The sequence below is a fragment of the Phyllobates terribilis genome, unplaced genomic scaffold (assembly GCF_046119375.1).
Source record: "Phyllobates terribilis strain yellow unplaced genomic scaffold, ASM4611937v1 Scaffold_170__1_contigs__length_4071412, whole genome shotgun sequence".
Taxonomy (NCBI): domain Eukaryota; kingdom Metazoa; phylum Chordata; class Amphibia; order Anura; family Dendrobatidae; genus Phyllobates; species Phyllobates terribilis.
In genome coordinates this window covers 1,675,409-1,701,407 of record NW_027362930.1, presented here as the reverse complement: position 1 = coordinate 1,701,407, position 25,999 = coordinate 1,675,409, and the positions used below count along the sequence as shown (strand labels likewise).

The following is a 25,999-nucleotide window of genomic DNA, read 5'->3' as shown; positions in this document are numbered from 1 at the left end:
TTGGAAGAAAAATGGATTCTGGAAATTTTGAGGAAATATGAAGTTTTGGAGAAGGATATCTACTGTATGCAAGAAATAAAGCAAGGTAAAGTTTGTGATGTGACTCTAGTTTCTGAGGAAAAGTGCATTCATTTTTTCAAAGGCTGGAGTGAAGAGGATTCTGGGAAAATTGGAGTAAGTGCATCATTCATGGGGAAACCGAAGAGTGTGATAATTTACATGGACAATCCGTTTGTGGAAATAGAGGAGATAATGTTTTTTTTGGAATCTAAATGTAAGATGGTAAAGTTTCAGAAATTATACAGGAACAAAGTTGGTATTTGGAACGGAAAGAGACGTTTTTTGGTGTGGACAACAGGAGAAGAAAATTTGCATAATGGGAGGATTATGGTAAACGGGAGTTCTGGGTATTGTTACATGGAAAGCAGCAAAGGAACTTTTGAAAAGAACTTTGGAGGACAAAAGGAAGATATTGGTGATAAAATGAAGAAGGAAGTTGATGCCATAATTATAGAGGAGAATAAGCAGGGAAAAGAAGTTGAAAGTTTAAAGGTGAAATTGAAGAAAAAGGTAACGGTACAGGAAAATTGTGGATCAAGGAAAGTATCTGGTGAAAAGAAAGAAGTAAAAGAGGAAAAGGGTAAAGTGTTGGAGAAGGTGGTGACTTTCAGAGATGATGAGGAAGAGTATGATAGGGAACAGATGCGGTTAGAGCATGAGGAGGAAGAAAAGAAGTTAAGGGGTTTTGTTGGGAGGAAAGTAAAAGAGAAAAAGGGGATATTTAGTTTGGGAAACCGGGTGAAGTAATGTCAGTGGTGATTTGTTTGGAAACTGTTGAAACTGCAAAGGAATTGTTATGTTTAACTTTATATATATTAATTCAAATGAAAAAATATAAATATAATATCTAAACACGATGATGGAACTAAAATCTTGAGTTTGGTGATATACGATTTAAGATTATAAAACTTAATTTCTGAGTGTTTGGAAAAAAAAAAAAAAAAAAAAAAATCTGTTCTTATCAGTTTAATATCTGATACGTCCCCTATCTGGGGACCATATATTAAATGGATTTTTAGAACAGGGAGATGGAAAAAGAGCTTGCTCTGTCCACTCCACGCATTGACCTGGTATTGCAGTATCTCCAGGACCGGTGCACCCCTTCTTTAATGCAGTTTCTAAAATCAGAAAGAATTGAATTCAATGTTTTTTGTTCATTTTGCTTGTTTGTCGGATTTTGGGATGGACTCTTTGGCTTTGCTTTTCTTCTCCTCATTGGATTTTTCATGTTCAAAGTTGCAGAAGCCAGATTACAAGCTCATTTTGGTTCAACTTCAGCAACTGTGCATTGCATTGCCATGTAATGTGATGCAATGCTATCTTTCTAGCTCTCCCTTTTTACTTCCTTTTGGATAAACAGACATATTAGGCAAGCATTTTGGAGCTTTCACCTAAATAACTACAGGTGGTGAGATAAGCTGCACAATATAATTGACCTTTCAGTATATTGTTGCACACACACCATCTATTTAGCAAATGCCCTTGTTATCAACAGCAGCCTTTTAAACTCACCTGAGCTAACAGGTATGTGCGCTGGTTACTCTGCTGCGCTTAAAATTTCTTTTTTGGTTTGCTACAATGCCTTTTCTGAAACGTTGTCTCCTTCTGCTGGAACACTGACTTCTTTCATTTAATACCTGCAGACTATAAAAGAGAACCCAACCCAAAAAGTTTGGTTGATTAGTCTGTGGCATTCTGTTAAACTGTTGCTTATGGCGGTCTCTGTGAGCTTCTCAGCGACATTCAGCCAGCCAGGTATCCTGCCTGCAGTAGATGGAATGTGGCAATGGAACGCTGGCTGCGCGTGTCATAATAGGCTCTGAGCCTTTATATACCTGTGCACAGCAGCAGCCACCTTCAGTCTGCTGCTGGACAGCCAGCAGCAGCAGCAGCAGGAGAGGTATGTAATCAGGAGCCCTCCTGCTAAGGGTAGACAGCTGCTCGTTCCACCCCACCCCCCGCCTTAATTGGTTCTCCTCCCTTCCAACGGTGTTGAGGCGGGTGGGAACAGCAGGGGGTGAAGGTGCTGTGTTTAAAGAGGTGGAGTTATGCAGATCTAAAACGCGTGGATTGCAGCAGCAGCAAGCCGAAAAGTGCAGGCATGTAAGGGATCTAGAGGTTGACAACATGTCTTCTTAACGGGAGTCCAGGAGCTCATCTCCACAAATGGACTTTTCAGGATCCTTGGGTGGCTCCGTAGTTTGAAACCAATTCTGGTTATCGCTTCTCGGCCTTTTGGCTCAGACCTAGTGTTTGGACAAGAGGTTCCTTGTGTACTAGCCCTCGGCCTTCCAGCATCGCCACTTCGGTGGCTTAAGCTGGATGCTGCTATAGGGGGAGAGTGAGGAGGAAACGAGAAGGCGATTCCTGAAGCGACCATGGGTGTCAAGCTTCGCTTTGCTGGGACCGGGGATCCCCGGGTCAAGAATGCTTTCCGTATCGAGGTCTCTGAGGAGAAGAAGGACCATTTCTCGTTGTCATACCTGGTCAACGCCATTTTCTATGAAATTCTGAAGATCCAGAAGTCGGAGATCATCTGTTTGCAGGAGTTCAGAAGGGAGCATAGGTACGTCTTGGTGCTTTCTTCTATGGCGGCTTGCCAAAACCTTTTCAAAACTCTTCAAGTCCTTTCAGAGCACCCTCAGCTGGATGGACTTATCTTCACTGTACTCTACTCTAAGGGGGATATCCCGGTGGTAGTATTCATGCACAACCCCTTTATCTCCCGGGATGATATCACTGCATTCCTGAGAAGACACTGCATTTTTGTGCAATTCTCCCATAAAATCTTAAATGGAGAAGGGCTGTGGACTGGGAAGTATAAATACTTTGTGAGGTTTGGGATAGACCCTCATGGTCCTGGAGGTATTCACTATCCTCCCCTGAACTTTACAATTGGAAGAGACTCTGGATATCTGTTTTTTCCCGAGGCGCCATTGTTCTGCAGGAGATGCAACATGTTCGGGCATATCCAGGATTTCTGCAAACAATTGCCAAACTGTAGAAAGTGCAACAAGTACGGTCATCTGGCGAAGGATTGTTCCAACCCGGTGGTATGTGATGCCTGCGGGGAGGAAGGACATGTGATTCGGGATTGTAAGGCTAAAGTCAAGCCTAGGTCCTTCTCCGAAGTGACCAAAGGTAAGCCTACTGTCCCTGCTGTTACCCCACAGGTGACTACTGCAGAGATCAATGAGGAGACGGAGCCCCCTGAGGTTGAAGATCTGGTGGGTGAGGCCCAGACCCTGTTGGACCCTCCAGCCCCTGCTGGGCCAAGTATGGAGATCTCCGAGTTGGATGTGGACCTCCCTCATCAGTCCGAAATATGTGGTGAGGGTGACATGGATGTGTCTCTTGCTCGAACCCCTGCATTGTCCTGGGGTGCTACAGACGAAGAGGTGGCCAGGGATGGTGGCCAAGGAGACTTTACTTCTGGGAGGTCTTTTGATGATGATGATACTCCTGAACTGGCCAATAAAAAACCCAGACGAGAGTACTCACCTGCCAGCGGAGGGTGCGACAGTCCTGCAAGTGACCGCATTTACCCGCAGGATGTCTTCTCCCCTGATGCTCCTTACCTTGGCATCCCTGAGAGCATCAACACCTTTGGGGTGCTTTCCCAGTCTGATGATAATGGATGAGTATGGTGTGATCAACATTGAGTCATGTATTTCTTTTCTTTAATTAATGTCTTGCCAATCTGGTTGGGATGTAGTGTCCCTAAATGTAAGGCAGATCAGATCTAAAATCAGAAGAACAACTGTTCTGGACTACCTGAAACATTTAGGTGCTGATGTTTTTTGCCTTCAGGAGTGTGGGATTCAGGATGCTCCTTGTGACAAAGACTGGCCTTACGGACAGCATATCTGGTCAGGGTCTAATCATAATAAAAATGATGGGGTGGGGATATTAGTTGGGAATAAAGAAATCTCTATTGATAGTTATATTGTGGTGGAGGTGGGCCGATGTTTAATTGCATTTTTGAGTTATAGAGGGTGGCGGGTCAGAATTATTAATTTATATTGCCCTACAGGGAAGGAAGAGCGGCTTGCTCTTCTTGAAAAATTAAGTTTTTTTCTTCCAGGGAAATCTCCCACTATTTTTGTTGGGGACGTTAATTGTGTCACAGAAGGAAAGTGTGACATAACAGGAAAGAAATTGTCCCATTTAATTTGTGATTTTTCCTTTTTAGATGCAGCAGTTATTGTTCTTGGCATGCCACCACCGCCGACATACCATGCTGACCGTGGTGAGATTCATTCCAGAATTGATTTAATGTTATTTTCTAAAAATATGGTATGTTTGGATTTTTCTCAACAAAAGGTACCTTTTTCGGACCATGAATGTTTGAGAGGCGTGTTTTGTGCGAATGGTGACCAAGTGTATGGCGGTGGGGTATGGAAGTTGAATGCAAGGCTGTTAGAGGATGATGAGGTGATGAATGAGTTTAATGTAAAGTATGAAAGATGGAGAATGCGTAAGAAGGATTTTGTGTGTGTTCTTGACTGGTGGGACTGGGTGAAAGTGCAATTTAAAACTTTCTTCAAAAAGTGGGGCTATAGAAAAGCTGCCAGATATAGGAATAGGTTTAATGACCTTAATAGACGGATTGACTGGTTGAGAAAGTGTGTTGCAAGTGGTTTGGAGATGTCTGATCAACTTACTGAGGCTAAGAATGAATTGAAGCGTGTGTTGGATGAGAAAGGAAAGGAAATTATATATCGTACTAAAATTGAGCACCTGGAGAAAAATGAGAAGTGTACGAGGTTCTTTTTTAAAAAAATGAATGGTAGGAAGACTGATATGAATGAAGTTGTGAATGAAAGTGGAACCAACTGTATGGGTGAGGATGTGCTGAAAGAAGTGAATAGGTTTTATAGCAAGTTGTATGATGAGAAATGGATTGACTCTGGGCTTGTGTCATATGTTCTGAATGGTGTGGAGAAAAAACTTGATTCTGAGGAGCGTGATCTGTTGTGTGAGGATGTAGTTCTGGATGAAGTGAAGAATGTGGTGTGGAGTGCTAAAAAGAGTAAGACTCCTGGGAAAGATGGTATACCTGTAGAGTTGTATGTGAAAGCATGGGAAGTTTTGGGAACAGATTTGACTGAGGTATGTAAGTATATGTGGGTGAATGGTAGGTTGTGTGAATCAATGAAAGAAGGAGTGGTTGTGCTTGTGTATAAAAAGGGTGAGAGGAAACGTTTGGAAAACTGGAGACCAATAACACTGCTGAATTCGGATTATAAGGTCTACAGTAAGTTACTGGCAAATCGTATGCGTGAAGTGATTGGTAGTGTTGTGGAGGAGGACCAAGTATGTGCAGTGCCTGGAAGAAGTATGAGTGATAACTTGTTATTGTTGAGAGATATGATTGGGGATTGCAAGGATAGAAAGCAGAAATGTATGACTTTAGCTATTGATTTTGAGAAGGCGTTTGACAGGGTTTCGCATGTGTTTCTGTTTAAAGTACTGGAAAGAATGGGGTTTCCTAGAGAATTTGTGAATTGTGTAAAATCATTGTATGATTGTGTGTCAAGTGAGTTCTTGGTTAATGGGTGGCTGTGTGACAAAGTGAAGATTAGGTCAGGAGTAAGGCAGGGGTGTCCTATGTCCCCCGTCTTATTTGTATGTGTAATAGAACCATTGTTATGTTTGATTAGACGGGATAAAATGATGAGAGGTTTGTTGGTGCCTGGTAGTGGTGGTAAGCATGTGAAAGTGTTAGGTTATATGGATGATGTTGTGGTTGTGAGTGAAAGTATGGCTTCTTTGAGTAGAATTAAATTGCTTTTGGATTTTTTTGTTGGTGCGTCTGGTTTTAGGGTAAATTGGAATAAATGTAGTTTTAAATGTTTTGGAGATAGTAGTATTCGTATGGATGGTGTAAAGTGTGAAGTGGGTGCAATCAAGATTTTGGGCGTATTATTTAATGATGACTTAAAAGGGAATGAAAGTTGGGAAGAGTGTGGTATGCGGGTTGAACGTAAATTGAATTTTTGGCGAATGAGAGAATTGACTCTGCGTGGTAAGGTATTAATTATCAAAGCAGTGATTCTCCCTATCCTGCTTTATGTGGCGACTGTTTTTCCTTCTCCTTACAGGAAAATTAAGAGAATAGAGAAGTTGGTATTCACATTCCTGTGGTGTAGTAAGATGGAGAAGTTGAAGCGGGAGAGCCTTTTTAAGGCTTGTCAGCATGGTGGGCTGGCCTTTCCCAATATTGAAGTTTTTTTAGGCCTTAATTATATTAAGACTGTGGTTATTTTGCTGGGTAAAGGCAATAAAGGTGCTTTTATGGCTAATTATTCTGCTGGATGGATGTTGTATGGGTTATGCTGGAGGAAGAGAGATGCGAGTGTGCCTGTGGCCTTTAAGTGTCCTGTTTGGTATGAGGTGATTGAGAAATTTGTGAGAAAGCATGATTTGTTGAGTGTGGGAATGAATGAATTTAGAATGACCAAGAATGTGGTGAAAAGAATGAGTGCAAATGAGGTAGAGTGTAATATTGTTGGGCTGAGAGGGAATGAGGTTTCAGATGCATGGAAGAAGTTAGATACGTTTGGGATGTCAAACAAACAGAAGGATGTTGTGTGGATGACTTTACATAATATTTTACCTGTGAGAGAAGTGCAGAAGAAAAGAGAGTTGATAAGAACAGATGTGTGTCCGAGAGTGGGATGTGGTGGTTGTGAGACTGTGAGGCATGTTATGTGGGATTGTGAGTACGCGTACAGTGTGTGGAAGTGTGTAGGTGGATTGTGTAAGGGTTTAGCAGGCGTGAATTTTGTGGATTGGCGTGTGGCGATGTTTGGAATTGGTGCGTGTAGTCGGTCTAAAGATAGAATTTTATGGTTGATAATGGCTTGTGTGATGGAGAGTTTGTGGGATGCAAGGAACCTTGGACTTTTCAAGAGGAAATCTTTATCAGTGAATGAATGTGTTAGACTTATTCTTTCAAGACTATACCTGATATATAAGTTGGACAGCAGAGGCGGTGGTGGCACAGATGCCGAAGGGATTTGGAAATTTAAAAAGTGGCATTACCTTATCAAATACCAGTGATTTTTTTTCTTTGTGATTCCTTGAAGTTTCTGCATTTGTGTTACGTAAAGGATGTTCCCTTGTGATTATATTTCGTCTTATACTACTGCTAAATAAATAGAACCATGATGATGAGAAGTTTTAAGTAGCAAATTTTGGAGAAATTCATACTGTTTGCTAAAAAACTAAACTGAATGGTTTAAAAAAAAAAAAAAAAAAAAAAAAAAAAAAATCTGTTCTTATCAGTTTAATATCTGATACGTCCCCTATCTGGGGACCATATATTAAATGGATTTTTAGAACAGGGAGATGGAAAAAGAGCTTGCTCTGTCCACTCCACGCATTGACCTGGTATTGCAGTATCTCCAGGACCGGTGCACCCCTTCTTTAATGCAGTTTCTAAAATCAGAAAGAATTGAATTCAATGTTTTTTGTTCATTTTGCTTGTTTGTCGGATTTTGGGATGGACTCTTTGGCTTTGCTTTTCTTCTCCTCATTGGATTTTTCATGTTCAAAGTTGCAGAAGCCAGATTACAAGCTCATTTTGGTTCAACTTCACCAACTGTGCATTGCATTGCCATGTAATGTGATGCAATGCTATCTTTCTAGCTCTCCCTTTTTACTTCCTTTTGGATAAACAGACATATTAGGCAAGCATTTTGGAGCTTTCACCTAAATAACTACAGGTGGTGAGATAAGCTGCACAATATAATTGACCTTTCAGTATATTGTTGCACACACACCATCTATTTAGCAAATGCCCTTGTTATCAACAGCAGCCTTTTAAACTCACCTGAGCTAACAGGTATGTGCGCTGGTTACTCTGCTGCGCTTAAAATTTCTTTTTTGGTTTGTTACAATGCCTTTTCTGAAACGTTGTCTCCTTCTGCTGGAACACTGACTTCTTTCATTTAATGCCTGCAGACTATAAAAGAGAACCCAACCCAAAAAGTTTGGTTGATTAGTCTGTGGCATTCTGTTAAACTGTTGCTTATGGCGGTCTCTGTGAGCTTCTCAGCGACATTCAGCCAGCCAGGTATCCTGCCTGCAGTAGATGGAATGTGGCAATGGAACGCTGGCTGCGCGTGTCATAATAGGCTCTGAGCCTTTATATACCTGTGCACAGCAGCAGCCACCTTCAGTCTGCTGCTGGACAGCCAGCAGCAGCAGCAGCAGGAGAGGTATGTAATCAGGAGCCCTCCTGCTAAGGGTAGACAGCTGCTCGTTCCACCCCACCCCCCGCCTTAATTGGTTCTCCTCCCTTCCAACGGTGTTGAGGCGGGTGGGAACAGCAGGGGGTGAAGGTGCTGTGTTTAAAGAGGTGGAGTTATGCAGATCTAAAACGCGTGGATTGCAGCAGCAGCAAGCCGAAAAGTGCAGGCATGTAAGGGATCTAGAGGTTGACAACATGTCTTCTTAACGGGAGTCCAGGAGCTCATCTCCACAAATGGACTTTTCAGGATCCTTGGGTGGCTCCGTAGTTTGAAACCAATTCTGGTTATCGCTTCTCGGCCTTTTGGCTAAGATCAAGTGTAGTATCTGTTCTTATCAGTTTAATATCTGATACGTCCCCTATCTGGGGACCATATATTAAATGGATTTTTAGAACAGGGAGATGGAAAAAGAGCTTGCTCTGTCCACTCCACGCATTGACCTGGTATTGCAGTATCTCCAGGACCGGTGCACCCCTTCTTTAATGCAGTTTCTAAAATCAGAAAGAATTGAATTCAATGTTTTTTGTTCATTTTGCTTGTTTGTCGGATTTTGGGATGGACTCTTTGGCTTTGCTTTTCTTCTCCTCATTGGATTTTTCATGTTCAAAGTTGCAGAAGCCAGATTACAAGCTCATTTTGGTTCAACTTCAGCAACTGTGCATTGCATTGCCATGTAATGTGATGCAATGCTATCTTTCTAGCTCTCCCTTTTTACTTCCTTTTTAATAAACAGACATATTAGGCAAGCATTTTGGAGCTTTCACCTAAATAACTACAGGTGTTGACATAAGCTGCACAATATAATTGACCTTTCAGTATATTGTTGCACACACACCATCTATTTAGCAAATGCCCTTGTTATCAACAGCAGCCTTTTAAACTCACCTGAGCTAACAGGTATGTGCGCTGGTTACTCTGCTGCGCTTAAAATTTCTTTTTTGGTTTGCTACAATGCCTTTTCTGAAACGTTGTCTCCTTCTGCTGGAACACTGACTTCTTTCATTTAATGCCTGCAGACTATAAAAGAGAACCCAACCCAAAAAGTTTGGTTGATTAGTCTGTGGCATTCTGTTAAACTGTTGCTTATGGCGGTCTCTGTGAGCTTCTCAGCGACATTCAGCCAGCCAGGTATCCTGCCTGCAGTAGATGGAATGTGGCAATGGAACGCTGGCTGCGCGTGTCATAATAGGCTCTGAGCCTTTATATACCTGTGCACAGCAGCAGCCACCTTCAGTCTGCTGCTGGACAGCCAGCAGCAGCAGGAGAGGTATGTAATCAGGAGCCCTCCTGCTAAGGGTAGACAGCTGCTCGTTCCACCCCACCCCCCGCCTTAATTGGTTCTCCTCCCTTCCAACGGTGTTGAGGCGGGTGGGAACAGCAGGGGGTGAAGGTGCTGTGTTTAAAGAGGTGGAGTTATGCAGATCTAAAACGCGTGGATTGCAGCAGCAGCAAGCCGAAAAGTGCAGGCATGTAAGGGATCTAGAGGTTGACAACATGTCTTCTTAACGGGAGTCCAGGAGCTCATCTCCACAAATGGACTTTTCAGGATCCTTGGGTGGCTCCGTAGTTTGAAACCAATTCTGGTTATCGCTTCTCGGCCTTTTGGCTAAGATCAAGTGTAGTATCTGTTCTTATCAGTTTAATATCTGATACGTCCCCTATCTGGGGACCATATATTAAATGGATTTTTAGAACAGGGAGATGGAAAAAGAGCTTGCTCTGTCCACTCCACGCATTGACCTGGTATTGCAGTATCTCCAGGACCGGTGCACCCCTTCTTTAATGCAGTTTCTAAAATCAGAAAGAATTGAATTCAATGTTTTTTGTTCATTTTGCTTGTTTGTCGGATTTTGGGATGGACTCTTTGGCTTTGCTTTTCTTCTCCTCATTGGATTTTTCATGTTCAAAGTTGCAGAAGCCAGATTACAAGCTCATTTTGGTTCAACTTCAGCAACTGTGCATTGCATTGCCATGTAATGTGATGCAATGCTATCTTTCTAGCTCTCCCTTTTTACTTCCTTTTTAATAAACAGACATATTAGGCAAGCATTTTGGAGCTTTCACCTAAATAACTACAGGTGTTGACATAAGCTGCACAATATAATTGACCTTTCAGTATATTGTTGCACACACACCATCTATTTAGCAAATGCCCTTGTTATCAACAGCAGCCTTTTAAACTCACCTGAGCTAACAGGTATGTGCGCTGGTTACTCTGCTGCGCTTAAAATTTCTTTTTTGGTTTGCTACAATGCCTTTTCTGAAACGTTGTCTCCTTCTGCTGGAACACTGACTTCTTTCATTTAATGCCTGCAGACTATAAAAGAGAACCCAACCCAAAAAGTTTGGTTGATTAGTCTGTGGCATTCTGTTAAACTGTTGCTTATGGCGGTCTCTGTGAGCTTCTCAGCGACATTCAGCCAGCCAGGTATCCTGCCTGCAGTAGATGGAATGTGGCAATGGAACGCTGGCTGCGCGTGTCATAATAGGCTCTGAGCCTTTATATACCTGTGCACAGCAGCAGCCACCTTCAGTCTGCTGCTGGACAGCCAGCAGCAGCAGGAGAGGTATGTAATCAGGAGCCCTCCTGCTAAGGGTAGACAGCTGCTCGTTCCACCCCACCCCCCGCCTTAATTGGTTCTCCTCCCTTCCAACGGTGTTGAGGCGGGTGGGAACAGCAGGGGGTGAAGGTGCTGTGTTTAAAGAGGTGGAGTTATGCAGATCTAAAACGCGTGGATTGCAGCAGCAGCAAGCCGAAAAGTGCAGGCATGTAAGGGATCTAGAGGTTGACAACATGTCTTCTTAACGGGAGTCCAGGAGCTCATCTCCACAAATGGACTTTTCAGGATCCTTGGGTGGCTCCGTAGTTTGAAACCAATTCTGGTTATCGCTTCTCGGCCTTTTGGCTAAGATCAAGTGTAGTATCTGTTCTTATCAGTTTAATATCTGATACGTCCCCTATCTGGGGACCATATATTAAATGGATTTTTAGAACAGGGAGATGGAAAAAGAGCTTGCTCTGTCCACTCCACGCATTGACCTGGTATTGCAGTATCTCCAGGACCGGTGCACCCCTTCTTTAATGCAGTTTCTAAAATCAGAAAGAATTGAATTCAATGTTTTTTGTTCATTTTGCTTGTTTGTCGGATTTTGGGATGGACTCTTTGGCTTTGCTTTTCTTCTCCTCATTGGATTTTTCATGTTCAAAGTTGCAGAAGCCAGATTACAAGCTCATTTTGGTTCAACTTCAGCAACTGTGCATTGCATTGCCATGTAATGTGATGCAATGCTATCTTTCTAGCTCTCCCTTTTTACTTCCTTTTGGATAAACAGACATATTAGGCAAGCATTTTGGAGCTTTCACCTAAATAACTACAGGTGGTGAGATAAGCTGCACAATATAATTGACCTTTCAGTATATTGTTGCACACACACCATCTATTTAGCAAATGCCCTTGTTATCAACAGCAGCCTTTTAAACTCACCTGAGCTAACAGGTATGTGCGCTGGTTACTCTGCTGCGCTTAAAATTTCTTTTTTGGTTTGCTACAATGCCTTTTCTGAAACGTTGTCTCCTTCTGCTGGAACACTGACTTCTTTCATTTAATGCCTGCAGACTATAAAAGAGAACCCAACCCAAAAAGTTTGGTTGATTAGTCTGTGGCATTCTGTTAAACTGTTGCTTATGGCGGTCTCTGTGAGCTTCTCAGCGACATTCAGCCAGCCAGGTATCCTGCCTGCAGTAGATGGAATGTGGCAATGGAACGCTGGCTGCGCGTGTCATAATAGGCTCTGAGCCTTTATATACCTGTGCACAGCAGCAGCCACCTTCAGTCTGCTGCTGGACAGCCAGCAGCAGCAGCAGCAGGAGAGGTATGTAATCAGGAGCCCTCCTGCTAAGGGTAGACAGCTGCTCGTTCCACCCCACCCCCCGCCTTAATTGGTTCTCCTCCCTTCCAACGGTGTTGAGGCGGGTGGGAACAGCAGGGGGTGAAGGTGCTGTGTTTAAAGAGGTGGAGTTATGCAGATCTAAAACGCGTGGATTGCAGCAGCAGCAAGCCGAAAAGTGCAGGCATGTAAGGGATCTAGAGGTTGACAACATGTCTTCTTAACGGGAGTCCAGGAGCTCATCTCCACAAATGGACTTTTCAGGATCCTTGGGTGGCTCCGTAGTTTGAAACCAATTCTGGTTATCGCTTCTCGGCCTTTTGGCTAAGATCAAGTGCAGTGATCTAGCGGTTTCTGCCTTGGTCTTGGCTGGGAGGCGCTTGGGGTACCCGGCTCCTTGGCCTGGGGGGATCGCTACACTTATCGGTGGAGCTAAACCCCCCTGCTGCTATTAGGGAGTCGGATTAGTCCCTGGGCAACGAGAGGCGATCACCTTGTCACCACACATAGCTGTGGGGGGCAACTGTCGCCACACATAGCTGTGGTGGCAACATTTGGAGGATTAAAAGGAAAAAACGGAAGGAAAACGGATCGTTGAGATGGAGTTTTGGAAAAAGAAGAGATGCTTACGTTTTTTTGTGAAACGGGAGACGGAAGAAACTTTTTTGGAAGAAAAATGGATTCTGGAAATTTTGAGGAAATATGAAGTTTTGGAGAAGGATATCTACTGTATGCAAGAAATAAAGCAAGGTAAAGTTTGTGATGTGACTCTAGTTTCTGAGGAAAAGTGCATTCATTTTTTCAAAGGCTGGAGTGAAGAGGATTCTGGGAAAATTGGAGTAAGTGCATCATTCATGGGGAAACCGAAGAGTGTGATAATTTACATGGACAATCCGTTTGTGGAAATAGAGGAGATAATGTTTTTTTTGGAATCTAAATGTAAGATGGTAAAGTTTCAGAAATTATACAGGAACAAAGTTGGTATTTGGAACGGAAAGAGACGTTTTTTGGTGTGGACAACAGGAGAAGAAAATTTGCATAATGGGAGGATTATGGTAAACGGGAGTTCTGGGTATTGTTACATGGAAAGCAGCAAAGGAACTTTTGAAAAGAACTTTGGAGGACAAAAGGAAGATATTGGTGATAAAATGAAGAAGGAAGTTGATGCCATAATTATAGAGGAGAATAAGCAGGGAAAAGAAGTTGAAAGTTTAAAGGTGAAATTGAAGAAAAAGGTAACGGTACAGGAAAATTGTGGATCAAGGAAAGTATCTGGTGAAAAGAAAGAAGTAAAAGAGGAAAAGGGTAAAGTGTTGGAGAAGGTGGTGACTTTCAGAGATGATGAGGAAGAGTATGATAGGGAACAGATGCGGTTAGAGCATGAGGAGGAAGAAAAGAAGTTAAGGGGTTTTGTTGGGAGGAAAGTAAAAGAGAAAAAGGGGATATTTAGTTTGGGAAACCGGGTGAAGTAATGTCAGTGGTGATTTGTTTGGAAACTGTTGAAACTGCAAAGGAATTGTTATGTTTAACTTTATATATATTAATTCAAATAAAAAAATATAAATATAATATCTAAACACGATGATGGAACTAAAATCTTGAGTTTGGTGATATACGATTTAAGATTATAAAACTTAATTTCTGAGTGTTTGGAAAAAAAAAAAAAAAAAAAAAAAATCTGTTCTTATCAGTTTAATATCTGATACGTCCCCTATCTGGGGACCATATATTAAATGGATTTTTAGAACAGGGAGATGGAAAAAGAGCTTGCTCTGTCCACTCCACGCATTGACCTGGTATTGCAGTATCTCCAGGACCGGTGCACCCCTTCTTTAATGCAGTTTCTAAAATCAGAAAGAATTGAATTCAATGTTTTTTGTTCATTTTGCTTGTTTGTCGGATTTTGGGATGGACTCTTTGGCTTTGCTTTTCTTCTCCTCATTGGATTTTTCATGTTCAAAGTTGCAGAAGCCAGATTACAAGCTCATTTTGGTTCAACTTCAGCAACTGTGCATTGCATTGCCATGTAATGTGATGCAATGCTATCTTTCTAGCTCTCCCTTTTTACTTCCTTTTGGATAAACAGACATATTAGGCAAGCATTTTGGAGCTTTCACCTAAATAACTACAGGTGGTGAGATAAGCTGCACAATATAATTGACCTTTCAGTATATTGTTGCACACACACCATCTATTTAGCAAATGCCCTTGTTATCAACAGCAGCCTTTTAAACTCACCTGAGCTAACAGGTATGTGCGCTGGTTACTCTGCTGCGCTTAAAATTTCTTTTTTGGTTTGCTACAATGCCTTTTCTGAAACGTTGTCTCCTTCTGCTGGAACACTGACTTCTTTCATTTAATGCCTGCAGACTATAAAAGAGAACCCAACCCAAAAAGTTTGGTTGATTAGTCTGTGGCATTCTGTTAAACTGTTGCTTATGGCGGTGTCTGTGAGCTTCTCAGCGACATTCAGCCAGCCAGGTATCCTGCCTGCAATAGATGGAATGTGGCAATGGAACGCTGGCTGCGCGTGTCATAATAGGCTCTGAGCCTTTATATACCTGTGCACAGCAGCAGCCACCTTCAGTCTGCTGCTGGACAGCCAGCAGCAGCAGCAGCAGGAGAGGTATGTAATCAGGAGCCCTCCTGCTAAGGGTAGACAGCTGCTCGTTCCACCCCACCCCCCGCCTTAATTGGTTCTCCTCCCTTCCAACGGTGTTGAGGCGGGTGGGAACAGCAGGGGGTGAAGGTGCTGTGTTTAAAGAGGTGGAGTTATGCAGATCTAAAACGCGTGGATTGCAGCAGCAGCAAGCCGAAAAGTGCAGGCACGTAAGGGATCTAGAGGTTGACAACATGTCTTCTTAACGGGAGTCCAGGAGCTCATCTCCACAAATGGACTTTTCAGGATCCTTGGGTGGCTCCGTAGTTTGAAACCAATTCTGGTTATCGCTTCTCGGCCTTTTGGCTTAGATCTTGTATCTGGTCAGAAGGATCCTATAGTGTCTCCCCCTCGGCCTTGCAGCATCGCCACTTAGGTGGCTTAAGCTGCCTGCTGCTATTGGGGGGGGTCCAGAGGAAACGAGAGGTGATAATGGGCGTCAAGATTCGCTATGCCGGGACCGATGATATTCGGGTCAAAAATGCTTTTCGCATTGATATTGAGGAGTCGAAGAGGAATTTCTTTAACCTGCGGTTCTTGGTGGAAGTCGTCATCTTCAAGATTTTGAATGTTGGTCGTGGAGACATCATTTGCCTACAGGAGTTCCCAAAGAATGGCCGGTACGTTTTAGTCCTTGATCGTATGGCAGCTTGCCAGAATCTTTTCAAGACTCTAAAGGATCAGCAAGCCTTGGATCATCCGGCTCTTGATGGGCTTACATTCACGGTATTGTATACTAAGGGGGAAGTGCCAGTTGTTGTGTTTATGCACAACCCCCTTGTGGATGTGGAGGACATTACTAGATTCCTGAACCTTCATTGCAGCTATGTGTCCTACTCACACAAGGTGAGGAATGAGGTGGGCTTGTGGACTGGCAAACACAAGTTTTTTGTTCGGTTCCAGGAGGACCCCCAGGGACCTGGGGGTATCCACTACCCTCCCCTCAGTTTTGCCATCGGGAGGGATAGAGGGTATATGTTTTTTCCTGGTGCTCCGCGTTTTTGCAGGAAGTGTAAATCCTTTGGACACTACCAAGAGGACTGCACGGTGGAGAAGTTTTGTGGGAAATGCAATAAAGAGGGTCATCTGGCAATGGAGTGTACTAACTCCATGGTTTGTAATGCATGTGGCGAGGAGGGACACGCTTTCAAGGACTGTCCCCATCGTTCCAGGTCATATGCAGAGGCCGTGTCCCCACGTCCTACTACTGCCGCCACTATTGGTGAGGCGATCGAGGCAGTAAGGGACTTCATGGAAGAGATGGAGCAAGCACCCGATCCTGCTGGTGGAAGCGCTGTTGAGATAGAGCCTGCAGATATGTCAATTCTGCTTGATATGAGTGGTGAGGGAGAAGTGAGCGGTTCACTCTCCACAACACCGGTGTTGGCTTTGGAAAGCTCAGAGGCAATTCATGAAGGTGGTGGTGGCCAGGGTGACTTCACCGGGGCTGTGGTGAGGCCCCCTGATGAGGACTCTGATGTGTCTTCTGCAAAGAAGTTCCGGCCAGATTTTTCACCTGCCAGTATTGGGAGCATCAGCCCCTTAAGTGATAGGAGCTATCCCGAGAGCTACAGTGCCTCTCCTAGGAGGTCTTTTTTGGAGGAGGGGGCCAGCATTCTCTGCTTAACATCAGGAATCGAGTTTCAAGACGAGAAAGGTTGACTCTTCGGTGGGGGGTATGTTCTTTTTTACCGAATATGGTTAAAAAATGGGCTCCAACGTGGGCTGTAGTGTACTGTCAATAAATGTAAGGCTTATAAAATCTAAGCCTAGAAGATTGGCTATACTGGAAGAACTAAAAAATCTTGGAGCAAATATTTACTGTCTGCAAGAGTGCGGAATTGAAGAGTCACCTCCTGAAAAGGACTGGGTATATGGGCATAGTATTTGGTCAGGTTCAATGACAAACAAAAATGATGGTGTGGGGATTTTGTTGGGGAATAGGGATTTAAGTTTTGAAAATTATATGGTGGTGGAGCCAGGTCGTTGTATAATGGCAGTGGTTAAGGGGAGAGGGTGGAGGGTGAAAATTGTTAACGTGTATTGTCCAATTAACAAAGGGGATAGGTTAGCACTATTAGAGAAAATACGTTTATTTTTGCCTGGAAGGATTCCAATATTATTAGTTGGTGATTTCAATTGTGTTTCTGAAGGGGAAATTGATGTCACGGGTAAGGTCCTTAATCAAATTACATCTGATTTTTCTTTTTTAGATGCAGCGGAATTTTTGAGTAAGCCACCACCGGCCACATATAGAGCTGATAGGGGAGGAATAGTGTCCAGGATTGACCGCATGCTGTATACAAATAGAGGTTTGGTGTGTAAATTTTTTAAACAGCATGTTTTTTCTTTCACAGACCATGAATGTTTGTGGGGTATGTTTGAAGGTGATAAAAAAATGGTGCATGGTGTTGGGGTATGGAAGCTAAATGTTAGGTTGTTAGAGGATGTTAGGGTTATGAGAGACTTCGAAAGTAAGTATGAATGGTGGAGGTCTAGGAAAAATAATTTTGTGGATGTGACTGTATGGTGGGATTGGGTGAAAGTGGAAATTAAGAATTTTTTTAGGAGGTGGGGTTATAAAAAAGCAGCAATTGAAAGAGGCAGATTTAAAGATTTAAATATGAGGATTGAGTGGTTACATAAAATGAGTATGAAAGGAATTGATGTTAGTGATCAACTCAGAGGAGCGAGAGATGAGATGAAGCGTGTTTTGGAAAAGCGTGGGAAGGAAATTATTTTTAGGACGAGAGTTGAGCATTTGGATATGGATGAGAAGTGTACGAGGTACTTTTTTAAAAAAATGTGCAGTAAAAAAGATGAGTTGGATGAGGTTGTAAATGATAATGGTATGACTGTGGTTGGAAGGGAAGTGTTGGATGAGGTACATAGTTTCTATAGTAGTTTATTTGAGTCTAAATGGGTGGATGGGGGTTTGAAAGAGCATGTGTTAGGTATGTTGGAGAGTCAGCTTGAATCAGGGGAACGTGAGTGTTTGAGTGAGGATATTGTTTTTGATGAGGTTAAAAAGGCGGTGGATGGTGCGAAAAAGAATAAAACACCTGGGAAAGATGGGTTGCCTGTGGAGTTTTATGTAAAAGCATGGGATGTGATTGGTGTTGATTTTGTGGAGGTATGTCAATATATGTGGATGAATGGTGTACTTTGTAATTCCATGAAAGAAGGAGTAGTTGTTTTACTATATAAGAAGGGTGAGAAAAAGAATTTGCGTAATTGGAGGCCGATTACATTACTCAATGCAGATTATAAAGTCTTTAGCAAAATTCTGGCTAACCGTATGCGTGGGGTGATTGGAAGTGTGGTTGGTGATGATCAAGTGTGCGCGGTGCCAGGTAGGTGTATGACTGATAACCTCTTGTTGTTGCGGGACGTAATTGGAGATTGTATGTTTAGGAAGGGGAAATGTATGGTTTTTTGTGTGGATTTTGAGAAAGCTTTTGATAGAGTGTCGCATGCGTTTATGTTTGAGGTGTTAGTTAGGATGGGTTTTCCTAGTGTTTTTGTGAATGCCATAAGGTGTTTGTATGATGGTGTGGTGAGTGAAGTGTTAGTGAATGGATGTTTGAGTGAGAAGGTGTGCATAAAATCAGGGGTCAGGCAGGGGTGTCCGTTGTCCCCTGTCCTGTTTATAAGTGTGATTGAGCCCCTGTTGTGCATGATTCGGAAAGAGAAAGTGATGAATGGTCTTCTGATCCCAGGGAGTGGTGGAAAGACTGTAAAGGTAATGGGGTATATGGACGATGTTGTTGTGGTGAGTGATAATATGGCTGCTATGAATCGAGCAAGGTTGCTTTTAGATTTCTTTTGTGGTGCATCTGGTTTTAGGGTGAATTGGGGGAAGTGTAGCTTTAAGTGTTTCGGGGATTCGAGTGTTAGGATGGATGGTGTGATATGTGAAGAAGGTGCTATTAAGGTTTTGGGGGTGTGGTTTAACAAAGATCTGAAAGGGAATGAGAGTTGGGATGAATGCGGTAAGAGGATTGAACAGAAGTTAAATTTTTGGAGGTTACGGGACTTGACATTGTCAGGCAAAGTCCTTATTATTAAGTCAGTGATTCTTCCTATGTTACTTTTTGTGTCAGTGGTTTTTCCAGCCCCTTATAGGGGTTTTAGGCGGATTGAGAAGCTAATTTTTACGTTTTATTGGGGAAGTAAGATGGAAAAACTTAAAAGGGAATATTTGTGTAAGTTACGTGAACATGGGGGAATGGATTTCCCAAATTTTGAATTTTGTCTTGGTTTAAATTATATTAAAACGGTGGTTGTTCTGTTAGGTAGGGATAACAAGACGGCTTTTATGATTAAATATATGGCTGGATGGATGTTGTTTGGGTTGAAATGGATGAGAAGGGATGCAAGAGTGCCTGTTTCGTTTAAATGTCCAGTGTGGTATGAGTTTGTTGAAAAATTTGTTGTCAAGCATGATTTGTTGGATGTTCCTATGGGTGATTTCAAAGTGATAAGGAATGTAAGGAGAAGGATGCGTGTTAGAGAGTTTGAATGTAACATTAGGGGCTTGAGATCGAGTGAAGCGTTGTGTGTATGGAGGAACCTGAGTATAAAAGGAATATCGAATAGGCAGCGTGATATCGTATGGATGAGTTTGCATGAGATTTTGCCTGTGAGAGAGGTACAGAAGAGGAGGGATCTGATTAGAACAGAGGTATGTCCGAGGGATGGATGTGGGGCGAGTGAAACTGTTATGCATTTGGTTTGGAATTGTGATTATGCTCAGAGTGTTTGGAAGGGAGTGGGTGGTTTATGCAAGGAACTAGCGGGCGTGAACTTTATAAATTGGAGAGTGGTAATGTTTGGGATGGGTGCAAGTAGCCGGGTGAAAGAGAGATTGTTGTGGTTGATAATGGCATGTGTAATAGAAAGTCTGTGGGACGTTAGGAATTTGTGTTTATTTAAAAGGAAAATAATCTCAGTTAATAATTGTGTTAGGATGGTTTTGTCAAGGTTATACATAGTTTATTTATGGGACAGCCGTGGCGGTGGTGGCTCTGATTCAGAAGGTTTTTGGAAAGTAAAAAAATGGAGGTCACTGGTAAAGTACCAGTAAGTCCTTGTTTAAGTGTTGTGATCTGTCTTTTTTTATGATAATGGTATGTTTTATAGTTTTTTGTCCATTCAAAAGGTATTACAACTGTTTCAGTATAAAGTTATAAATATGAAATAAAGAAAGTACCATTATGATGTAAGACTGGGCAACGTAGTATGAGTTTTTATACTATTGATTGTTGCTTGAAAAATTTTACTGAATGGTATAAAAAAAAAAAAAAAAATCTGTTCTTATCAGTTTAATATCTGATACGTCCCCTATCTGGGGACCATATATTAAATGGATTTTTAGAACAGGGAGATGGAAAAAGAGCTTGCTCTGTCCACTCCACGCATTGACCTGGTATTGCAGTATCTCCAGGACCGGTGCACCCCTTCTTTAATGCAGTTTCTAAAATCAGAAAGAATTGAATTCAATGTTTTTTGTTCATTTTGCTTGTTTGTCGGATTTTGGGATGGACTCTTTGGCTTTGCTTTTCTTCTCCTCATTGGATTTTTCATGTTCAAAGTTGCAGAAGCCAGATTACAAGCTCATTTTGGTTCAACTTCAGCAACTGTGCATTGCATTGCCATGTAATGTGATGCAATGCTATCTTTCTAGCTCTCCCTTTTTACTTCCTTTTGGATAAACAGACATATTAGGCAAGCATTTTGGAGCTTTCACCTAAATAACTACAGGTGGTGAGATAAGCTGCACAATATAATTGACCTTTCAGTATATTGTTGCACACACACCATCTATTTAGCAAATGCCCTTGTTATCAACAGCAGCCTTTTAAACTCACCTGAGCTAACAGGTATGTGCGCTGGTTACTCTGCTGCGCTTAAAATTTCTTTTTTGGTTTGCTACAATGCCTTTTCTGAAACGTTGTCTCCTTCTGCTGGAACACTGACTTCTTTCATTTAATGCCTGCAGACTATAAAAGAGAACCCAACCCAAAAAGTTTGGTTGATTAGTCTGTGGCATTCTGTTAAACTGTTGCTTATGGCGGTCTCTGTGAGCTTCTCAGCGACATTCAGCCAGCCAGGTATCCTGCCTGCAGTAGATGGAATGTGGCAATGGAACGCTGGCTGCGCGTGTCATAATAGGCTCTGAGCCTTTATATACCTGTGCACAGCAGCAGCCACCTTCAGTCTGCTGCTGGACAGCCAGCAGCAGCAGCAGCAGGAGAGGTATGTAATCAGGAGCCCTCCTGCTAAGGGTAGACAGCTGCTCGTTCCACCCCACCCCCCGCCTTAATTGGTTCTCCTCCCTTCCAACGGTGTTGAGGCGGGTGGGAACAGCAGGGGGTGAAGGTGCTGTGTTTAAAGAGGTGGAGTTATGCAGATCTAAAACGCGTGGATTGCAGCAGCAGCAAGCCGAAAAGTGCAGGCATGTAAGGGATCTAGAGGTTGACAACATGTCTTCTTAACGGGAGTCCAGGAGCTCATCTCCACAAATGGACTTTTCAGGATCCTTGGGTGGCTCCGTAGTTTGAAACCAATTCTGGTTATCGCTTCTCGGCCTTTTGGCTAAGATCAAGTGTAGTATCTGTTCTTATCAGTTTAATATCTGATACGTCCCCTATCTGGGGACCATATATTAAATGGATTTTTAGAACAGGGAGATGGAAAAAGAGCTTGCTCTGTCCACTCCACGCATTGACCTGGTATTGCAGTATCTCCAGGACCGGTGCACCCCTTCTTTAATGCAGTTTCTAAAATCAGAAAGAATTGAATTCAATGTTTTTTGTTCATTTTGCTTGTTTGTCGGATTTTGGGATGGACTCTTTGGCTTTGCTTTTCTTCTCCTCATTGGATTTTTCATGTTCAAAGTTGCAGAAGCCAGATTACAAGCTCATTTTGGTTCAACTTCAGCAACTGTGCATTGCATTGCCATGTAATGTGATGCAATGCTATCTTTCTAGCTCTCCCTTTTTACTTCCTTTTGGATAAACAGACATATTAGGCAAGCATTTTGGAGCTTTCACCTAAATAACTACAGGTGGTGAGATAAGCTGCACAATATAATTGACCTTTCAGTATATTGTTGCACACACACCATCTATTTAGCAAATGCCCTTGTTATCAACAGCAGCCTTTTAAACTCACCTGAGCTAACAGGTATGTGCGCTGGTTACTCTGCTGCGCTTAAAATTTCTTTTTTGGTTTGCTACAATGCCTTTTCTGAAACGTTGTCTCCTTCTGCTGGAACACTGACTTCTTTCATTTAATGCCTGCAGACTATAAAAGAGAACCCAACCCAAAAAGTTTGGTTGATTAGTCTGTGGCATTCTGTTAAACTGTTGCTTATGGCGGTCTCTGTGAGCTTCTCAGCGACATTCAGCCAGCCAGGTATCCTGCCTGCAGTAGATGGAATGTGGCAATGGAACGCTGGCTGCGCGTGTCATAATAGGCTCTGAGCCTTTATATACCTGTGCACAGCAGCAGCCACCTTCAGTCTGCTGCTGGACAGCCAGCAGCAGCAGCAGCAGGAGAGGTATGTAATCAGGAGCCCTCCTGCTAAGGGTAGACAGCTGCTCGTTCCACCCCACCCCCCGCCTTAATTGGTTCTCCTCCCTTCCAACAGTGTTGAGGCGGGTGGGAACAGCAGGGGGTGAAGGTGCTGTGTTTAAAGAGGTGGAGTTATGCAGATCTAAAACGCGTGGATTGCAGCAGCAGCAAGCCGAAAAGTGCAGGCATGTAAGGGATCTAGAGGTTGACAACATGTCTTCTTAACGGGAGTCCAGGAGCTCATCTCCACAAATGGACTTTTCAGGATCCTTGGGTGGCTCCGTAGTTTGAAACCAATTCTGGTTATCACTTCTCGGCCTTTTGGCTAAGATCAAGTGTAGTATCTTTCGAAAAGGCGGTTTTGGATGTTGGCCGCCCTAGTAGATTGATACATTATGCACACTGGGGTTTAGGCGCTTGTTAGTACGCCAGGTGGCTAATATAGTCATCTGGTGGAAAGCATGGCCCCCCAGGATCGACGCCATTGGGCCGGGGAAGATCGAAAGCCCGAAGTGTGAAGTGCCCCAGGAGTGGTGACCCTGGGGTGCCTTAACTCACTGGGATTGGGAACCCCACTTGAGTTTATGGCACATTTGCACTAGCACTTCAATATTTCTTTCTTCACACACACCCTTATTCCGGGCCTTCTGGCCTTAGGATGGGGAATTTTTCAATTCCCGGTCGAAGGTCCGGGCAGTATTATACTGTGAAACCTTCACTATTTATTTAATTTTGTTTTGTCACTGTGTGTCCACTTTTTCACGTGTGTCCACGTCCTTACTAGGATTTTGTCGGGATGCGGTTCCCTTACGGGTTCCTCTCTTGGCAGGTCTAGGGGGGGAGTGTGTGGCCATCAGGTTCCGCTCCCCCCTGAACCCCACTGGCTCTCCTCTTTCGGGAGGAGAGCGTTGTTGGCTCCCCTCTTCCGGGAGGGGAGCACAGTCTTTGGCTCCCAGTGCCTTGCTCGGGTGAGAACTCGGGCAGGTATTGGGGGTAAGATTGGGTCGCCTCTGGCTCCGGCTGGAGGTGGCTATTTGTCCCTGTTCCTCGCTGTGGCCTTCTGGCTCGGAGGGACGGGGAATGGTTTGGGGGACCCTTCTCCTTTTGGAGAGGGTTTCAAGAAGACCAGCATCCTAGTGCACTTTTTTTTGTGGCACTTGTCACATTTTTAAGCGCACTCGGGTTTTGTACACGAATTCGGGGTTTCGATAAAAAAAAAAAAAAAAATCTGTTCTTATCAGTTTAATATCTGATACGTCCCCTATCTGGGGACCATATATTAAATGGATTTTTAGAACAGGGAGATGGAAAAAGAGCTTGCTCTGTCCACTCCACGCATTGACCTGGTATTGCATTATCTCCAGGACCGGTGCACCCCTTCTTTAATGCAGTTTCTAAAATCAGAAAGAATTGAATTCAATGTTTTTTGTTCATTTTGCTTGTTTGTCGGATTTTGGGATGGACTCTTTGGCTTTGCTTTTCTTCTCCTCATTGGATTTTTCATGTTCAAAGTTGCAGAAGCCAGATTACAAGCTCATTTTGGTTCAACTTCAGCAACTGTGCATTGCATTGCCATGTAATGTGATGCAATGCTATCTTTCTAGCTCTCCCTTTTTACTTCCTTTTGGATAAACAGACATATTAGGCAAGCATTTTGGAGCTTTCACCTAAATAACTACAGGTGGTGAGATAAGCTGCACAATATAATTGACCTTTCAGTATATTGTTGCACACACACCATCTATTTAGCAAATGCCCTTGTTATCAACAGCAGCCTTTTAAACTCACCTGAGCTAACAGGTATGTGCGCTGCTTACTCTGCTGCGCTTAAAATTTCTTTTTTGGTTTGCTACAATGCCTTTTCTGAAACGTTGTCTCCTTCTGCTGGAACACTGACTTCTTTCATTTAATGCCTGCAGACTATAAAAGAGAACCCAACCCAAAAAGTTTGGTTGATTAGTCTGTGGCATTCTGTTAAACTGTTGCTTATGGCGGTCTCTGTGAGCTTCTCAGCGACATTCAGCCAGCCAGGTATCCTGCCTGCAGTAGATGGAATGTGGCAATGGAACGCTGGCTGCGCGTGTCATAATAGGCTCTGAGCCTTTATATACCTGTGCACAGCAGCAGCCACCTTCAGTCTGCTGCTGGACAGCCAGCAGCAGCAGCAGCAGGAGAGGTATGTAATCAGGAGCCCTCCTGCTAAGGGTACACAGCTGCTCGTTCCACCCCACCCCCCGCCTTAATTGGTTCTCCTCCCTTCCAACGGTGTTGAGGCGGGTGGGAACAGCAGGGGGTGAAGGTGCTGTGTTTAAAGAGGTGGAGTTATGCAGATCTAAAACGCGTGGATTGCAGCAGCAGCAAGCCGAAAAGTGCAGGCATGTAAGGGATCTAGAGGTTGACAACATGTCTTCTTAACGGGAGTCCAGGAGCTCATCTCCACAAATGGACTTTTCAGGATCCTTGGGTGGCTCCGTAGTTTGAAACCAATTCTGGTTATCGCTTCTCGGCCTTTTGGCTAAGATCAAGTGTAGTATCTGTTCTTATCAGTTTAATATCTGATACGTCCCCTATCTGGGGACCATATATTAAATGGATTTTTAGAACAGGGAGATGGAAAAAGAGCTTGCTCTGTCCACTCCACGCATTGACCTGGTATTGCAGTATCTCCAGGACCGGTGCACCCCTTCTTTAATGCAGTTTCTAAAATCAGAAAGAATTGAATTCAATGTTTTTTGTTCATTTTGCTTGTTTGTCGGATTTTGGGATGGACTCTTTGGCTTTGCTTTTCTTCTCCTCATTGGATTTTTCATGTTCAAAGTTGCAGAAGCCAGATTACAAGCTCATTTTGGTTCAACTTCAGCAACTGTGCATTGCATTGCCATGTAATGTGATGCAATGCTATCTTTCTAGCTCTCCCTTTTTACTTCCTTTTGGATAAACAGACATATTAGGCAAGCATTTTGGAGCTTTCACCTAAATAACTACAGGTGGTGAGATAAGCTGCACAATATAATTGACCTTTCAGTATATTGTTGCACACACACCATCTATTTAGCAAATGCCCTTGTTATCAACAGCAGCCTTTTAAACTCACCTGAGCTAACAGGTATGTGCGCTGGTTACTCTGCTGCGCTTAAAATTTCTTTTTTGGTTTGCTACAATGCCTTTTCTGAAACGTTGTCTCCTTCTGCTGGAACACTGACTTCTTTCATTTAATGCCTGCAGACTATAAAAGAGAACCCAACCCAAAAAGTTTGGTTGATTAGTCTGTGGCATTCTGTTAAACTGTTGCTTATGGCGGTCTCTGTGAGCTTCTCAGCGACATTCAGCCAGCCAGGTATCCTGCCTGCAGTAGATGGAATGTGGCAATGGAACGCTGGCTGCGCGTGTCATAATAGGCTCTGAGCCTTTATATACCTGTGCACAGCAGCAGCCACCTTCAGTCTGCTGCTGGACAGCCAGCAGCAGCAGCAGCAGGAGAGGTATGTAATCAGGAGCCCTCCTGCTAAGGGTAGACAGCTGCTCGTTCCACCCCACCCCCCGCCTTAATTGGTTC

The 25,999-nt window shown here is 43.2% G+C and overlaps 10 non-coding genes and 1 pseudogene across 10 annotated transcripts; all 11 read left to right on the top strand.

Annotated features, from left to right (window-relative positions):
• Positions 1–969: 969 nt before the first annotated feature.
• On the top strand, positions 970–1,164 carry LOC141211736 (U2 spliceosomal RNA). Its single transcript, XR_012281672.1, has one exon. It is a non-coding gene; the product is annotated as a U2 spliceosomal RNA (small nuclear RNA).
• Positions 1,165–7,298: 6,134 nt separating this feature from the next.
• LOC141211753 (U2 spliceosomal RNA) lies at positions 7,299–7,489 on the top strand. The gene has a single exon (XR_012281685.1). It is a non-coding gene; the product is annotated as a U2 spliceosomal RNA (small nuclear RNA).
• Positions 7,490–8,604: 1,115 nt separating this feature from the next.
• LOC141211132 (U2 spliceosomal RNA) lies at positions 8,605–8,795 on the top strand. Its single transcript, XR_012281117.1, has one exon. It is a non-coding gene; the product is annotated as a U2 spliceosomal RNA (small nuclear RNA).
• Positions 8,796–9,904: 1,109 nt separating this feature from the next.
• On the top strand, positions 9,905–10,095 carry LOC141211131 (U2 spliceosomal RNA). The gene has a single exon (XR_012281116.1). It is a non-coding gene; the product is annotated as a U2 spliceosomal RNA (small nuclear RNA).
• A 1,109-nt stretch (positions 10,096–11,204) lies between these two features.
• Positions 11,205–11,395, top strand: LOC141211129 (U2 spliceosomal RNA). The gene has a single exon (XR_012281115.1). It is a non-coding gene; the product is annotated as a U2 spliceosomal RNA (small nuclear RNA).
• A 2,445-nt stretch (positions 11,396–13,840) lies between these two features.
• On the top strand, positions 13,841–14,036 carry LOC141211738 (U2 spliceosomal RNA). The gene has a single exon (XR_012281674.1). It is a non-coding gene; the product is annotated as a U2 spliceosomal RNA (small nuclear RNA).
• A 6,100-nt stretch (positions 14,037–20,136) lies between these two features.
• LOC141211674 (U2 spliceosomal RNA) lies at positions 20,137–20,327 on the top strand. The gene has a single exon (XR_012281628.1). It is a non-coding gene; the product is annotated as a U2 spliceosomal RNA (small nuclear RNA).
• A 1,115-nt stretch (positions 20,328–21,442) lies between these two features.
• On the top strand, positions 21,443–21,633 carry LOC141211128 (U2 spliceosomal RNA). The gene has a single exon (XR_012281114.1). It is a non-coding gene; the product is annotated as a U2 spliceosomal RNA (small nuclear RNA).
• Positions 21,634–22,748: 1,115 nt separating this feature from the next.
• Positions 22,749–22,840, top strand: LOC141211904 (U2 spliceosomal RNA; annotated as a pseudogene).
• Positions 22,841–23,639: 799 nt separating this feature from the next.
• LOC141211737 (U2 spliceosomal RNA) lies at positions 23,640–23,823 on the top strand. The gene has a single exon (XR_012281673.1). It is a non-coding gene; the product is annotated as a U2 spliceosomal RNA (small nuclear RNA).
• A 1,115-nt stretch (positions 23,824–24,938) lies between these two features.
• LOC141211127 (U2 spliceosomal RNA) lies at positions 24,939–25,129 on the top strand. The gene has a single exon (XR_012281113.1). It is a non-coding gene; the product is annotated as a U2 spliceosomal RNA (small nuclear RNA).
• The last annotated feature ends 870 nt before the right edge of the window (positions 25,130–25,999 follow it).